Raw genomic sequence first — 16692 nt, 5'->3', positions numbered from 1 at the left:
ATACAGGACCATTCTGGAAGAAAACCTGATGGAGTCTGCAAAAGACCTGAGACAGGGACGGAGATTTGTCTTCCAACAAGACAATGATCCAAAACATAAAGCAAAATCTACAATGGAATGGTTCAAAAATAAACATATCCAGGTGTTAGAATGGCCAAGTCAAATTCCAGACCTGAATCCAATCGAGAATCTGTGGAAAGTACTGAAAACTGCTGTTCACAAATGCTCTCCATCCAACCTCACTGAGCTCGAGCAGTTTTGCAAGGAGGAATGGGAAAAAAGTCAGTCTCTCGATGTGCAAAACTGATAGAGACATACCCCAAGCGACTTACAGCTGTAATCGCAGCAAAAGGTGGCGCTACAAAGTATTAACTTAAGGGGGCTGAATAATTTTGGACGCCCAATTTTTCAGTTTTTGATTTGTTAAAAAAAAGTTTGAAATATCCAATAAATGTCGTTCCACTTCATGTTTGTGTTCCACTTGTTGTTGATTCTTCACAAAAAAATACAGTTTTATATCTTTATGTTTGAAGCCTGAAATGTGGCAAAAGGTCGCAAAGTTCAAGGGGGCCGAATACTTTCGCAAGGCACTGTATGTTCACACATAGGATTGGGTATGAGTTACTAACTGTTCCTGGCAATACCAATAGTAGCACTGACAAGCGATCCACCTTGCTCCCATCTCATGTCATCTGGAGGTGCTTTGCCTCAATAAGAGAGCCGACCTTCAAGTGGTCCTTTATTTCTGGCATGTTAACACTTTCTGGAACTCCTGTAATAACTCTTCACCCACTGCCGTCCAGCAGGCTACGATCAACCACTTTACATACCTGCTTGAGTTTGAGCACCTTCTCATACTGTTTAACATTGAAACACACCAAACTTCCATCACAAAGAACTTTAGCAGACACAACCTCTCCTACTTCCTCACTCAACCCTAACTGCCCGACTTTCCTATCCATCTCTGCTCCAATCACAGCCCAGTGTTGTCTACCACCTCCACTGGATTTCTCCCCGTTTCGTCAAGATCTTCTCCCCATTTGAAACTGAGCGACAATGATTTTCTTAGCACCCCGTTCCACGACCTCGTCTCCTTTTTGTATTTCAGACTTCCCGGCCAGTACCAGGATACAACTCAATAATAGTGGTGTAAGTTACACAAGACCATTGGCTATTGCACCATGCAAGAGGCACCGTAGGCCTAAAGACACATGACAGAGACAAAAGCAGAGTCCTGATTAGTAATACAGCTTTATTGAATAATGGCAGATTTAACAGTTGAATAGTTCATGAGAACTTGACTACTTTAAGATTGTGATAGATGATTCCCCTATGCCAATAAAACACTCCAGAGGTCTGCCTATTCCCTAATCCAAACCAAGCAAATGAACACACAAGTTTAAAAAATAAAGAATAAATAATTTCCCTGGTTTTAGAGCATCATCCTTGACTCTGGATTCTTGAGTTCTAACAGAACCCTTGATCATGACCATTATAAGCACTAAAACACCAACTATTTCCATCATTCTGCCTGATTGTACAGCAGTCTTCATCCATCAGCGTTCCAGTGCATTATGACGTCACATAACAATGGAACTGCTGTCTACCAAAGACCCATCTCCACAAATGGCAGACATCAATCTCCTCCACTTTGAAAACATCCTCGCAGACAGCCACAGTGCTCAGAGTGATATCAAGGATGTGCACTTGTCACAGTGGCTTCAAGACCACCCGCAAGATATCCAGTTCCTCTCACTTTAATGTTGCTGTCAAATAAAGCAACAACGCGTCAGACTTACTCCATTTCCCTCCGATATCCTGGGAGCTTATCTTCTATATAATACATTGATGCTTTTCAGTAAGTCCATGTTGTTTTGCTTTGGTGGTGGTTCAACGGATTGGCATGCAAGGCTCGGTCTCACGGCAACCGCTCCAAGACCGCTCTGTTCTGTTTCCAGTCCAGCTTCTGATCCATCTGACAGTAGAGGGTCTAAAGAGCGAGAGGACCCAGCGAGTGTGTGTGGGTGTGTGGTGGCGGGGAGGGTTTGGGGGTTCAGGACTCCTCCATGTCGGCTGGGGGAGAGGATGAGGTCGGGGAGGACGCCTCTGGCTCACCGTCAAGTCCCACCTTTGATGCTGGAAGAGTTTGCAAAATAGATGTAGGTGTTAAAAAAATACACTTTCACCCAATTACTAGTATCGGGACAAAGATCACTCTGCAGTTGTACTCTCTGTGGCAGCATTTGAAAACGACAAATAAACACACATTTGAAACAAACTGATACATTAAATTCTGAAAAAAAAAGAAATTAGTTGTAACCAACTACTAAGGCCGTGAAGACCCAGAGACATACTAAGACCCAGAGACATACAAAGACCCAGAGACATACAAAGACCCAGAGACATACAAAGACCCAGAGACATACAAAGACCCAGAGACATACAAAGACCCAGAGACATACAAAGACCCAGAGACATACAAAGACCCAGAGACATACAAAGACCCAGAGACATACAAAGACCCAGAGACATACAAAGACCCAGAGACATACAAAGACCCAGAGACATACAAAGACCCAGAGACATACAAAGACCCAGAGACATACAAAGACCCAGAGACATACAAAGACCCAGAGACATACAAAGACCCAGAGACATACAAAGACCCAGAGACATACAAAGACCCAGAGACATACAAAGACCCAGAGACATACAAAGACCCAGAGACATACTAAGACCCAGAGACATACTAAGACCCAGAGACATACTAAGACCCAGAGACATACTAAGACCCAGAGACATACTAAGACCCAGAGACATACTAAGACCCAGAGACATACTAAGACCCAGAGACATACTAAGACCCAGAGACATACTAAGACCCAGAGACATACTAAGACCCAGAGACATACTAAGACCCAGAGACATACTAAGACCCAGAGACATACTAAGACCCAGAGACATACTAAGACCCAGAGACATACTAAGACCCAGAGACATACTAAGACCCAGAGACATACTAAGACCCAGAGACATACTAAGACCCAGAGACATACTAAGACCCAGAGACATACTAAGACCCAGAGACATACTAAGACCCAGAGACATACTAAGACCCAGAGACATACTAAGACCCAGAGACATACTAAGACCCAGAGACATACTAAGACCCAGAGACAGGTCTACAACCAGAGAGGATATGGAGGACATAAGCTCTGTGCTGTCTGCTAGTGGCAGACCTGCCTGACGTCTGGGGAGCCGATGGAGCACCCAGACACTCATTTGGGCCAGACAGGCTCTGTGCTGTCTGTTAGTGGCAGACCTGCCTGACGTCTGGGGAGCCGATGGAGCACCCAGACCCTCATTTGGGCCAGACAGGCTCTGTGCTGTCTGTTAGTGGCAGACCTGCCTGACGTCTGGGGAGCCGATGGAGCACCCAGACACTCATTTGGGCCAGACAGGCTCTGTGCTGTCTGTTAGTGGCAGACCTGCCTGACGTCTGGGGAGCCGATGGAGCACCCAGACACTCATTTGGGCCAGACAGGCTCTGTGCTGTCTGTTAGTGGCAGACCTGCCTGACGTCTGGGGAGCCGATGGAGCACCCAGACACTCATTTGGGCCAGACAGGCTCTGTGCTGTCTGTTAGTGGCAGACCTGCCTGACGTCTGGGGAGCCGATGGAGCACCCAGCCACTCATTTGGGCCAGATAGGCTCTGTGCTGTCTGTTAGTGGCAGACCTGCCTGACGTCTGGGGAGCCGATGGAGCACCCAGACACTCATTTGGGCCAGACAGGCTCTGTGCTGTCTGTTAGTGGCAGACCTGCCTGACGTCTGGGGAGCCGATGGAGCACCCAGACACTCATTTGGGCCAGGCAGGCTCTGTGCTGTCTGTTAGTGCCAGACCTGCCTGACGTCTGGGGAGCCGATGGAGCACCCAGACCCTCATTTGGGCCAGGCAGGCTCTGTGCTGTCTGTTAGTGGCAGACCTGCCTGATGTCTGGGGAGCCGATGGAGCACCCAGACACTCATTTGGGCCAGACAGGCTCTGTGCTGTCTGTTAGTGGCAGACCTGCCTGACGTCTGGGGAGCCGATGGAGCACCCAGACACTCATTTGGGCCAGACAGGCTCTGTGCTGTCTGCTAGTGGCAGACCTGCCTGACGCCTGGGGAGCCGATGGAGCACCCAGACACTCATTTGGGCCAGACAGGCTCTGTGCTGTCTGTTAGTGGCAGACCTGCCTGACGTCTGGGGAGCCGATGGAGCACCCAGACACTCATTTGGGCCAGGCAGGCTCTGTGCTGTCTGTTAGTGGCAGACCTGCCTGACGTCTGGGGAGCCGATGGAGCACCCAGACACTCATTTGGGCCAGGCAGGCTCTGTGCTGTCTGTTAGTGGCAGACCTGCCTGACGTCTGGGGAGCCGATGGAGCACCCAGACACTCATTTGGGCCAGACAGGCTCTGTGCTGTCTGTTAGTGGCAGACCTGCCTGACGTCTGGGGAGCCGATGGAGCACCCAGACACTCATTTGGGCCAGGCAGGCTCTGTGCTGTCTGTTAGTGGCAGACCTGCCTGACGTCTGGGGAGCCGATGGAGCACCCAGACACTCATTTGGGCCAGACAGGCTCTGTGCTGTCTGTTAGTGGCAGACCTGCCTGACGTCTGGGGAGCCGATGGAGCACCCAGACACTCATTTGGGCCAGACAGGCTCTGTGCTGTCTGTTAGTGGCAGACCTGCCTGACATCTGGGGAGCCGATGGAGCACCCAGACACTCATTTGGGCCAGACAGGCTCTGTGCTGTCTGTTAGTGGCAGACCTGCCTGACGTCTGGGGAGCCGATGGAGCACCCAGACACTCATTTGGGCCAGACAGGCTCTGTGCTGTCTGCTAGTGGCAGACCTGCCTGACGTCTGGGGAGCCGATGGAGCACCCAGACACTCATTTGGGCCAGACAGGCTCTGTGCTGTCTGTTAGTGGCAGACCTGCCTGACGTCTGGGGAGCCGATGGAGCACCCAGACACTCATTTGGGCCAGACAGGCTCTGTGCTGTCTGTTAGTGGCAGACCTGCCTGACGTCTGGGGAGCCGATGGAGCACCCAGACACTCATTTGGGCCAGACAGGCTCTGTGCTGTCTGTTAGTGGCAGACCTGCCTGACGTCTGGGGAGCCGATGGAGCACCCAGACACTCATTTGGGCCAGACAGGCTCTGTGCTGTCTGTTAGTGGCAGACCTGCCTGACGTCTGGGGAGCCGATGGAGCACCCAGACACTCATTTGGGCCAGGCAGGCTCTGTGTGCGCAGGCATTCAAATAAGGCAACACAAGGACAGGGAAACAGGTCGTTCGGTCTAATTGACCAAGTACAACATAAAATAAGGGTTTGTTCAATGGTAATATGGCAACAGAGTGAGCATGCTGAGAATATGAACGCATGCAGGAGAGTTACATGATACACCGACCTTAGCAGGGCCAGCATCCGCTAACACACACACACACACAGGGCTCTAAAATACAATCCGTATTGACAACTCAGTTATGATCAATTGATCTACCCTCCACATCATTAGACAAGTATAGATTACGTCATGATTATTAAAAGAAGGTTGAAAACCATCAAAAACAAAAACGGTTCATTTAGGACAGAAGTATTAACTACTGTGACCAACAGATCTGTATCCCCAGTTATGTGAAATCCACAGATTAGGGCATAATGCATTTATTTCAATTGACTGATTTCCTTTTGTGAACTGTAACTTTGTAAAATCTTTTAAATTGTTGCATGTTGTATTTATATATGTTTGTTCCGTGTAAGATTGGTACATCCATCCATCTCTGAACCTGTGTTGATATGTAGCCATTTGTAATGGGAATATTTCAGATGAATAAAGTTCATATTACCACAATACTTATTTATATGTTCTCCCTTCATGTAAAACACATGATTTAGAGTGTTTTATTTAGGACACTCATTGTTTATGGGTTGCTGGTCACTAGACTTGATACTGAATGTTATGGATATGCTCATATCTGTTGATAGTGATTGATGCCAGACTGGAGGTACGAGGACACTGATTGTTATTGTATTCTGTAGCACTAGCAGATGATGCAGTGACTTCCTACAAGCCTCTCGGCGGCGGATGTTCACAGAACACTGGTGTTGTGAGATTAGAACATAGGGCTGCTTAGAGAAGGCCAGTTGGAAATGTTCAATTCTGGAGATTGTCTCCCTGTTGCAACTTGTATTAAACAGATTTCTGATTGATTTGATCAATGATTGCTTACCTTCTGGTTCTCATGGAAATTCTCTATTACACCAACAACTCTTAAAGAAAATAACTTGTAAATGCCTTATGAGCTTAGTTAATGAGGTTTAGAACCGCTGGTAAAGACAATGGAAGGAGTGCGAGTCAGTCTAATAAAGGAGAGATCAGGGGGACAGAACACACACGTGCACAGTGCACCTAAACAACCACACAGTGACGGACTTACAGTGAGATGACAGAATGGATGTTTTCTATTTCAAGTCTTTCTGTGGAAATTTGGGGAAGAATACCTGTCACTGTGCTGCCTAGAACTTTACTAGAAGGTGTATGACAAAAGAGTTACAGATCTTCCATGTGTGGAGCAGTACCTGACTTCCGGACTGTTCTGGGCGTGTTGTTGGCCCCGCCCCTTCCCCAGTCTTCTTGCTCAACAGACTGTTGAAGAAGTTAGCCAGCACGCCCTCGCTGGTCTGCCCGCCTAATGGCACAGCGAAAACAAAGAGACAAAACATCACAGTTACGCAGCGAACTTGCACACACAAGGATGGCAGGTATTGTTTATAAAAAAGAGCAGTTAGGCTAGCGGTATTATTCCCTACGTACAAAATATACAGTGCATTCAGATTTCCACCTTTTGTTATGTTACAGCCGTGTTCTGAATAGGCTTGAATAAGAAAAATCCTCAATCTACACACAACACCCCATAATAAAAAGTGAAAACTGGTTTAACATTTTTAGCAAATGTAATCAACATAAAAAAAACATACCTTATTTACATAGGTATTCAGACCCTTTGCTATGAGACTCCAAATTGAGCTCAGGTGCATATTGTTTTCATTGATCATCCTTGAGATGTTTCTACAACTTGATTGGAGTCCACCTGTGGTAAATTTAATTGATGATTGGACATGATTTGGAAAGGCAGACACCCGTCTATATTAAGGTCCCACAGTTGATAATGCACGTCAGAGAAAAAAACCAAGCCATGAGGTTGAAGGAATTGTCCGTAGAGCTCAGGGACAGGATTGTGTCGAGGCATAGATCTGGGGAAGGGTACCAAAACCTTTCTGCAGCATTGAAGGTCTCCAGGAACACAGTGGACTTCTCCATTCATAAATGGAAGAAGTTTGGAACCACCAAGACTTCCTAGAGCTGGCCGCCAGGCCAAACTGAGCAATCGCGGGAGAAGGGCCTTGTTCAGGGAGGTAACCAAGAACCTGATGGTGACTCTGATAGAGCTCCAGAGTTTCTCTGTGGAGATGGGAGAACCTTCCAGAAGGACAACCATCTCTGCAGCACTTCACCAATCAGGCCTTTATGGTAGAGTGCCCAGACAGAAGCCACTCCTCAGTGAAAGGCACATGACAGGAGTGGCTTTGGGACAAGTCTCTGGTTCCACTCAAGGACACTCTATATGTCCTTGTGTGGCCCAGCCAGAGCCCGGACATGAACCCTATCGAACATCTCTGAAAATACCTAAAAATAGCTGTGCAGCAACACTCCCCATCCAACCTGACAGAACATGAGAGGATATGCAGAGAAGAATGGGAGAAACTCCCCAAATACAGGTGTGCCAAGCTTGAAGCGTCATACACAAGAAGGCTCAAGGCTGTAATCTCTGCCAAATGTGCTTCAACAAAGTACCGAGTAAAGGGTCTGAATACTTATGTAAATGTGATCGTTCCGTTTTATTTATATACATGGGCAAAAACTTCTACAAACATGTTTTTATTTGTCATTATGGGGTATTGATTGTAGATGAATTAGGATTTACATTTTTTTTTTTATCCATTTTAGAATTAGGCTGCAATGTAACAAAATGTGTAAAAAGTCAAGGGTCTGAATACTTTCCAAATGCACAGTAGGTGCAAACTTAATACTGGTGCCAAAGCTAATCTTTGTCATTTTAGTAGAATGAGTTAATCGGGGATCTATGGTCTCAGTACCGGGTTGCATGGGCATCACATTGGCCACGTTTGCTGTTGCCGAGCGATTTGACACCCGTGGAGACCCAGTGGGTGCTCTGTTTGAGGTGTCCTGAGATGAAAAGGAGGAGGAATGAAGGAGGGATGATACAGGAACAGTAGAGAGGAGAAGAAGTGGATGAGAAGGGAGGGGAGAGGAGAGAAAGAGAAGAGACAGGAAAGAAAGAAGGAGTAGAGGATCATTAATTGCATATATCAGAATATTTACATTAACTCTTTAGGTCCTTTACAGTAGCATGTTTCCCCAGACACTTACCACTGGTCTGCCTGCTGCCGCTGGGGGCTGCTTAGACAACAGGGTCTGTTAATAGACAACACAGAGCATGTAGTGTGTGAGTCCAGATAGAGTCTGAAGCCCTTAATACCACTAACCTAATTCATATGGCAACTGGCAGAATTAAACTTATCACAGCTGATGTCAGATTAGCATTATGCAATATTATCAAAGTAATGTTTTGGGTCATACCAGCTGTACACATATACACTGTACATTCTCCCTTACCTGAAGCTTTAGGAGAAACACTTGGTCATCCTCCGCACCTAGTTCCTTTTCATGTACAAACTGCACAAAAAACAAATCATAAACAAACACATACCTATATACCTTTTCTCCACAAAATGACATGCAAGTCATCCTAATGTGTTAGTTTAGTGTACATCCGATTAAGTACATATTTGCCTGGCCTTGTCACTGTAATCTGAGTACAGGCAGGCTCATCCTGGTAATCTGATGTTGTTTAAGATTAATGGGCCCATTAAAGTCGAGAGGAGAGGACTGGAGAGAGCAAACACCCAGAATCCCCCAGTCCACCCAGGCACAGCACCAACCCTGCATGCCAGTAGTAATCTCTGACCCTGATCAGGGCTAAGGATTTTGGATTCAGTCACAATTTTAATCAACTCCAAGATACTACCCCTAGAGTGTAGGTCAGTTAAAAGGTCTGTTAAATTACACTTGTTTCTAATATTTCATGTCTGTGCCAAAAATAAGAAGGAGAAGATCTGGGAGTGACGTTACCTTTCTAACAGGAGGCTGGACGATAACCTCCTCAAACTTGTCTTCCCTTTTCAACGACTGAAAGTTCTCATATAAAATGGCAACCTTTTTTTCATTATCCCATCCTGATGGGCTGGAAGACAATGAACCACAAAAGCATAAAATATATATATAAAAATAACTCATGTCATTGTTAACAGCACGTGAGAAAAAGGCTAAATGTTTCATTAGTGAGAACACGGAGTCACACCTACATGAATACTGAGTCTTTGTCCACCACCTGGGCCAGCATGTCAAAGGGAAACCCGTATAATCTATGGACCAGGTATTTATACAATAGGTCTAGGTTTTTGTTTTCCTTCATTGATGTGTATAGCAGCGCTGCGCCATCTGAGAGACCACTACTTGTCAAGGGTAGTATTATTGCTAGAATGGCCAACGATATCTTAAAGACTCCTCTTCTACCGAGCTCAGAAAAAACATGCTCACTTCACACAAGAAAGAACAACCTGAAACTGGTGCCTGCACATTGTTGGTACATCTAAGAAAATATGAAAATCCATTAGTTTGACAGAATAACGCCAGAGGAATGCCAACTCTTAGGGCAGAAAACCAGTCGGTGAGGCAGAAGGATACACTGCAAGCAGAAGTGTCGGATGTGAGACTGGATGAAGTCAAAGTGTTCTTCCCGGTAGTCATGCTCTTTCTCTAGACTGAGAAACGTGTCACACTGCAAAGGAGGGAAGTGGAGAGGGAAAGAGAATACTGAGAGAGAGAGAGGGTAAGCCACACAAGACAAGAATGAAAAGGAAATTGAAAGCGAAGATGAGAAATAGAGTAAAACAAAATGACAGATTTTCCGTCCTTTCTACACATGAATAAAGAAACCATACCAATGCCACGGAAAGTATCCTTTGATAAGTTGAGTTAACAAGGCAAGGTCATTTCTTTCCCTAATGCCAGAGCGTTGCCCACCTTACCTTTGTACACACCACCATAACAGGCACGCCCAGGTTGTGTGTGAGCGTGTTCTCTCCCAAGGGGAGCAGCACACTCTCCTCCTCAGCCTCCCCGGCCACGGGGTTCCTCCTCTTGGGAGAGGCGCTGTGGTCGCCCCCTGGCTCTGTGTACTCCTGGAACTGGCGGACCACTAGCGGTAGGGGAGAGGGTGGAAGAGATTCCGTTTTACAGCTATTGCTATTTTACCCTTTTTAATTCAAACTCCGAACAATTCATCTCAATTAACTTTATAGTTTACATCTCATGGCTACTTAAATTTTTAAAGAAATACTGTTGAAGTAGCTATTTCAAGTGTTTAATGTTGTAAAGTAAGAACGTCTCCCTCTCAGATTCAGACGTACATCTCTGTTCCATGTGCCTCAGTGTCTCTGGGTTGACTCGGAGCTTGTCGATGTGTTCTCGTAGCACACTGGCCCACTTCTGCAGAGAGTCCAGCACCGTCCACGGCCTGGACATGTCCACTACCAGCAGGGCCATAGTGTCGGCCATGTTCTCCCCACACACAGCAAACTTCTGGAGGCCTTTGTGGTACAGGTCACCGTCCAGAATCCATGCGTTACACATAGCATGATCTGCACACACACACAGTTTGGGGTCAAATCACACCAAAAGGAGAAATTGTACAAGGCTATCCTATTGATCGTTACTGACCCATCAGACACTGACGCCCAAGCTACATTATGAACTAAAACAAATCATCAAACTTGATCCCCTTTGTTTTCTCATTGTGTCCAAAAGACACACTTACCATCGATGTCATCATCGTGAACGTTAAAGTACAGGTACTCCAGTCCTCTGCCTTTCATGTATTCTTCAACTCCCTGCAGTTTGGCTATGAGAGTGGTCTTCCCTGCCCCCGTCTCACCTGTAGCATGCATGAAAACACATTGGTGCAGGTAAACTGCATGCTAAGCAAAATGATTCAAATCCGTTATAGCCTACTGTAGGCTACATTAGGCCTTTAGGTCAGCTGCCTGCTGTGGCGGTGTTCTAGGCCTATAAAAGTATATCATTTTGCATCAATGCAGCTATAGCTCACAAAATCAGGCCTATATGCAGGGCCGATACAATACCTTCAGAAAATACTCACACCCCTTCACCTTTTTCAAAATGTTGTTGTGTTACAAAGTGGGATTCAAATTGATGTAATTGACCTTTTTTTGCAAACGATCTGCACAAAATATTCTGTAATGTCAAAGTGGAAGAAAAATTCTAACATTTGTAAAATAAAAGATATAAATAAATGAAACTCTTGATTAGATGCATTGAATACATGTTAGAATCACCTTTAGCTGCGATTACAGCTGTGAGCCATTTCACTTTAAGAATTATTCCCACCTGGATTGCACAACATTTGCACATAACTATTTTTTAAGTTCTTCAAGTTCTGTCAAGTTGATTGTTGATCATTGGTAGACAGCCATTTTCAAGTCTTGCTATAGATTTTTAACTAGGCCACTCAGGAACATTCAATGTCATCTTGGTAAGCAACTCCAGTGTATATTTGGCCTTGAGTTTTAGGTTATTGTCCTGCTGAAAGGTGACCATCTCTCAGTGTCTGCTGGAAAGCGGACTGAACCAGGTTTTCCTCTAGGATTTTGCCACTGCTTAGCTCTATTACAATTATCTTTATCATAAAGAAAACTCCCTAGTCCTTGCCAATGACAAGCATACCCATAACATGGTGCAGCCACCCCTATGCTTGAAAATATGAAGAGTGGTACTCAGTGTTGTGTTGGATTTGCCCCAAACAGTGCATTATTGCAAACAGAATGCATGTTTTGGAATATTGTTATTCTGTACAGGCTCCCTTTTCTCACTCTGTCAATTAGGTTAGAATTATGGAGTAACTTCAATGTTGTTGATTGTTGATGCCATTAAACTAACTGTTTTAAAGTCAACATTGGCCTCATGGTGAAATCTCTGACCGGTTTCCTTCTAATGATGTGCAGTTTTCAAAAATAACAAAATTGTTTGCACAACTCTTTTTACTGACTCGAGAATCATGATTTGTTTTCTGAGTGACTCGTTCATTTAAAAAGGCATAAATTGGCTCCTAGTTGTTCGTTTGACCTTCTAGTGCTGGCCGCAATTATTCAGTCCTACTGCAGGATTAAGAGCCAATTCATGCTTGATCCAAAATGTGGTTGGAGGCGCCGTATGGATGGTTTGACGCAATTACGGACCTTCTGAAGGCACGTACAGCATCGCTGTGCGCCTCCCAAATTTTTCCAACAATTGTTTACAGACAGATTATTTCACTGTATCACAATTCCAGTGGGTAAGAAGTTTACATACACTAAGTTGACTGTGCCTTTAAGCAGCTTGGAAAATTCCCCAAAATTATGTCATGGCTTTAGAAGCTTCTCATAGGCTAATTGACATCATATGAGTCAATTGGAGGTGTACCTGTGGATGTGTTTTAAGGCCTACCTTCAAAATCTGCGCCTCTTTGCTTGACATCATGTGAAAATCAATCAAAAGAAATCAGCCAAGACCTCAGAAAAAAAATTGTAGACCTCCACAAGTCTGGTTCATCCTTGGGAGCTTTCCAAATGCCTGAAGGTACCACGTTCATCTGTACAAACAATAGTATGCAAGTATAAACACCATGGGACCACACAGCCATCATACGTTCTCCTAGAGATGAACATACTTTGGTGCGAAAAGTGCAAATCAATCCCAGAACAGCAGCAAAGGACCTTGTGAAGATGCTGGAGAAAACAGGTACAAAAGTATCTATATCCACAGTAAAACGAGTCCTATATTGACATAACCTGAAAGGCCGCTCAGCAAGGAAGAAGCTACTGCTCCAAAACCACCATAAAAAAGCCAGACTACGGTTTGCAACTGCACATGGGGACAAAGATCGTACTTTTGGAGAAATGTCCTCCGGTCTGATGAAACAGAAATAGAACTGTTTGGCCATAATGACCATCGTTATGTTTGGAGGAATAAAGGGGGAGGCTTGCAAGCCGAAGAACACCATCCCAACCGTGAAGCACGAGGGTGGCAGCATCATGTTGTGGGGGTGCTTTGCTGCAGGAGGGACAGGGGCACGTCACCAAATAGATGACTTCATGAGGAAGGAAAATTATGTGGATATATTGAAGCAACATCAAGACATCAGAAGTTAAAGTTGGTCGCAATGGGTCTTCCAAATGGACAATGACCCCAAGCATACTTCCAAAGTTGTGGCAAATTGGCTTAAGGACAACAAAGTCAAGGTATTGGAGTGGCCATCACAAATCCCTGACCTCAATCCCATAGAAAATATGTGGGCAGAACTGAAAAAGTGTGTGCGAGCAAGGAGGCCTAAAAAACCTGACTCAGTTGCACCAGCTCTGTCAGGAGGAATGGGACAAAATTCACCCAACTTATTGTGGGAAGCTTGTGAAAGGCTACCCAAAACATTTGACCCAAGTTAAACAATTTAAAAGGAAATGCTACCAAATACTAATTGAGTAAACTTCTGACCCACTGGGAATGTGCTAAAAGCTGAAATAAATAAATAAATAATTCTCTCTACTATTATTCTGACATTTCACATTCTTAAAATAAAGTGGTAATCCTAACTGACCTAAAACAGGGAATTTTTACTTGGATTAAAATGTCAGGAATTGTGAAAAACTGAGTTTAAATGTCTTTGGCGAAGGTGTATGTAAACTTCCGACTTCAACTGTAGCTCTGCATTGACATGATTGTTTGACGATAGGCGAGGGTGGGAGGTCCTGTAAACACAAACTCACTTCCTTGACAACAGATCTGTGCTGCTCGGCGAAGCTCAAGAAGTATGGATGCCCTGACTTCTGCAGAGGCTGTGTCCCCATAGATGCTGCAAGGCCAACGCAGACGTCGGAATGACCAAGCAGCGCCTTTCATACACGCTCCTCCGGCTCAGCAGCTCCAGAGACGTGCCTCCAACCCACAACTGTTTGCCATATTTGCACAGGAAAATAAATCATGAGCATTGAGAAGACAGACATGTCTAGAACTGATAATTGGTCGTATGGTGCAAGAATGACTGCATTAAATTGATTTAATGTTAAGATGGACACAGCTTAGTAGAACCAAACCATACACAGCCTCTGCTCAGCAAACTCGAACTTTAGAACGAATCGTTTGGTCGGCTGCAGTTCGTGAACCACTGAACTCTCACGGCAGTCAAGCAATGCATCCCGCCAAGAGTCGTTCACAATCTCGTCCGGTAGCAGCCACAGCTAGAGGGACCTCGTTTCAAATGTATCAAGAAATAATGTCATTTGTATGCCTAGCAATTAACATTGTTTAAAAGCACACATTTACAAGTCTCAGTCACAAATGACAGCTCCAATAAGACCCCTACTGTGAATGCCAGTCTTCAGTTCATCGTAGAGCTGTTGTTAAGGATGTGAGTTTGTGTTTACATAGGACTTATCGCCCTGTTGTTAAGGATGTGAGTTTGTGTTTACATAGGACTTATCGCCCTCACCTACCACCAACCAATCACGGAAATGCGGAGCCATCCACATAATTACAACATTTGAGCGGAGCACGGCGATGCGGAACAGAGCTCAATTTGGCCTCTGCGTGCCTCCGGAATTTCCGTATTTGAGTCACACGATCCATTGGGCGCCTCCGACCATATTTGGGATAAAGCATAAATGGTCTCTTATTAACTCATTTTGTTCATTTGAGTCAGAAGATTCATTATTTTGACTGAACGGGTCAAAGATCTGAGTCAGTAAAAAGAGACGACTTCACCATCACGGAGTTAGGAAGGACGCCTGTATCTTTGTAGTGACTGGGTGTATTGCTACATCATCCAGTAATGAATAACTTCACCATGTTTCAATGGGATATTCAATGTCTGCTTTCGGAATTGGAAAACCTTTGTGTTTCTGTATTTGAATCTGTGTTTGAAATTCACTGCTCAACTGAGGGATAATTGTAGGTGTGGGTTACAGAGATTCAAAAATCATGTTAAACACTTTACACACAGAGTGACTCCATGTAACTTATTAAGCAAATTTTTACACCAAAACTTATTGACTCAAGACATTTCAGCTTTCATTTTTGGTACATTTCAAAAAACATACTTCCACTGTTACATTATGGGGTATTGTGTGTAGGCCAGTGACCAACACATTTAAATGTAATCCATTTAAAACTCAGGCTGTAATAACAAAATGTGGAAAAAGTCAAGGGGTGTGAATACTTTCTGAAGGCATTGTATACCACTAGTCGACCAGATAAGAAATACATGTAATCTCATTTGCTTGTTGAGGGATTTATTTTACGGATAAAACTAGCAGGTGTTGAATATAATCACTCTTTCAATGCGATCGGATCAGATCCGATCTGACCTGCAGAAATGGCCATTTTTAGTCGTCTATGAAACACTGTCCATATTTTGTTGGACAATTATAAGCGGTGCTGTTATAAATGCATTCAACAACAGCCTGCCATAATTCGGTTAATAATCAATTGGTTCTCAAACCTCGCAACAATGGTCCAATACTGTCTGTTATTGACATTGTAATGGAATACAGAACGCGTGGTGAGAGGCACTCCTTGTCTAGCATCCCGCACACTCTGAAGTAGCGGAGGGAGCAGGTGGTTCATCCGGTGCCAATATTACACAACGCAAGCAGAAAATTAAATAGGCTTACCCATAATAAGAACATTTTTCCCAGACGGCAATTTTGACCGTGAACGCGTCGATACCTCACTCAAAATAGAGGACCTGCAAGAGAGACAATGACATCAGACAAACACCAAGCGCCCATATCCCTGCTATTCAGATGCGCTACTCCCTAGAACCAGATTTTCAAACCCTAAAACCATTCAAAGTGGCTCTGACAGGCCTTTCTTAAGCCATAGCATTGTATAGTTCAGGACCAATATTCACCATAAATTCTGGCCATCCTCGTCGCTGGTTTGATTTTCTATAGAATTTAGTGTATTTGCAGTTGACGTAATTCTCACTGTCGAAGCCATCTTCTATCAGCCTTGAATGGATTAAGTGCCCGGATGTTTGAATTGGCATAATAAAGGGCGCGTTCCAGATTCCCTTATTTATAAGCGCTGCGGTCACGGCAAGTTCAAATTTGAAACAAGGAAGCCACGCAGAATCACTGATCTAAAAATAATCAACTTGCAGCAGATCTGTGCAGAACCAAGCACAGAGTGAAAGAGACATTTTAAACACGGGTTTGTACAAAATGATAAATGATTAAATTATGCAGTTATACAATCTGTGTCTGCTCGGAATGGAAAAAGTTGCATTGATATATTTTTTGAAATTGACATTTTACTTTCAAGTTGCCTTCCATCTTGTATGTCATCTTTTTTTGCAGTCACGCTTTGTAGATGAGCGTCACAACGTCTGGACTGTAGAAAGGCTCAGGAACCACATGAATAAGATACAGCAATCTTATTGAGCAAA

At 44.5% G+C, this 16692-nt stretch overlaps 1 pseudogene; it reads right to left on the bottom strand.

Annotated features, from left to right (window-relative positions):
* Positions 1 to 1232: 1232 nt before the first annotated feature.
* Positions 1233 to 16260, bottom strand: LOC135520804 (cytoplasmic dynein 1 light intermediate chain 1-like; annotated as a pseudogene).
* Positions 16261 to 16692: the final 432 nt, after the last annotated feature.

Source organism: Oncorhynchus masou, chromosome 29, assembly GCF_036934945.1.
Source record: "Oncorhynchus masou masou isolate Uvic2021 chromosome 29, UVic_Omas_1.1, whole genome shotgun sequence".
Lineage (NCBI taxonomy): Eukaryota > Metazoa > Chordata > Actinopteri > Salmoniformes > Salmonidae > Oncorhynchus > Oncorhynchus masou.
Note: the sequence above shows the minus strand (reverse complement) of the source record. Positions and strands in the feature narration are given on the sequence as shown.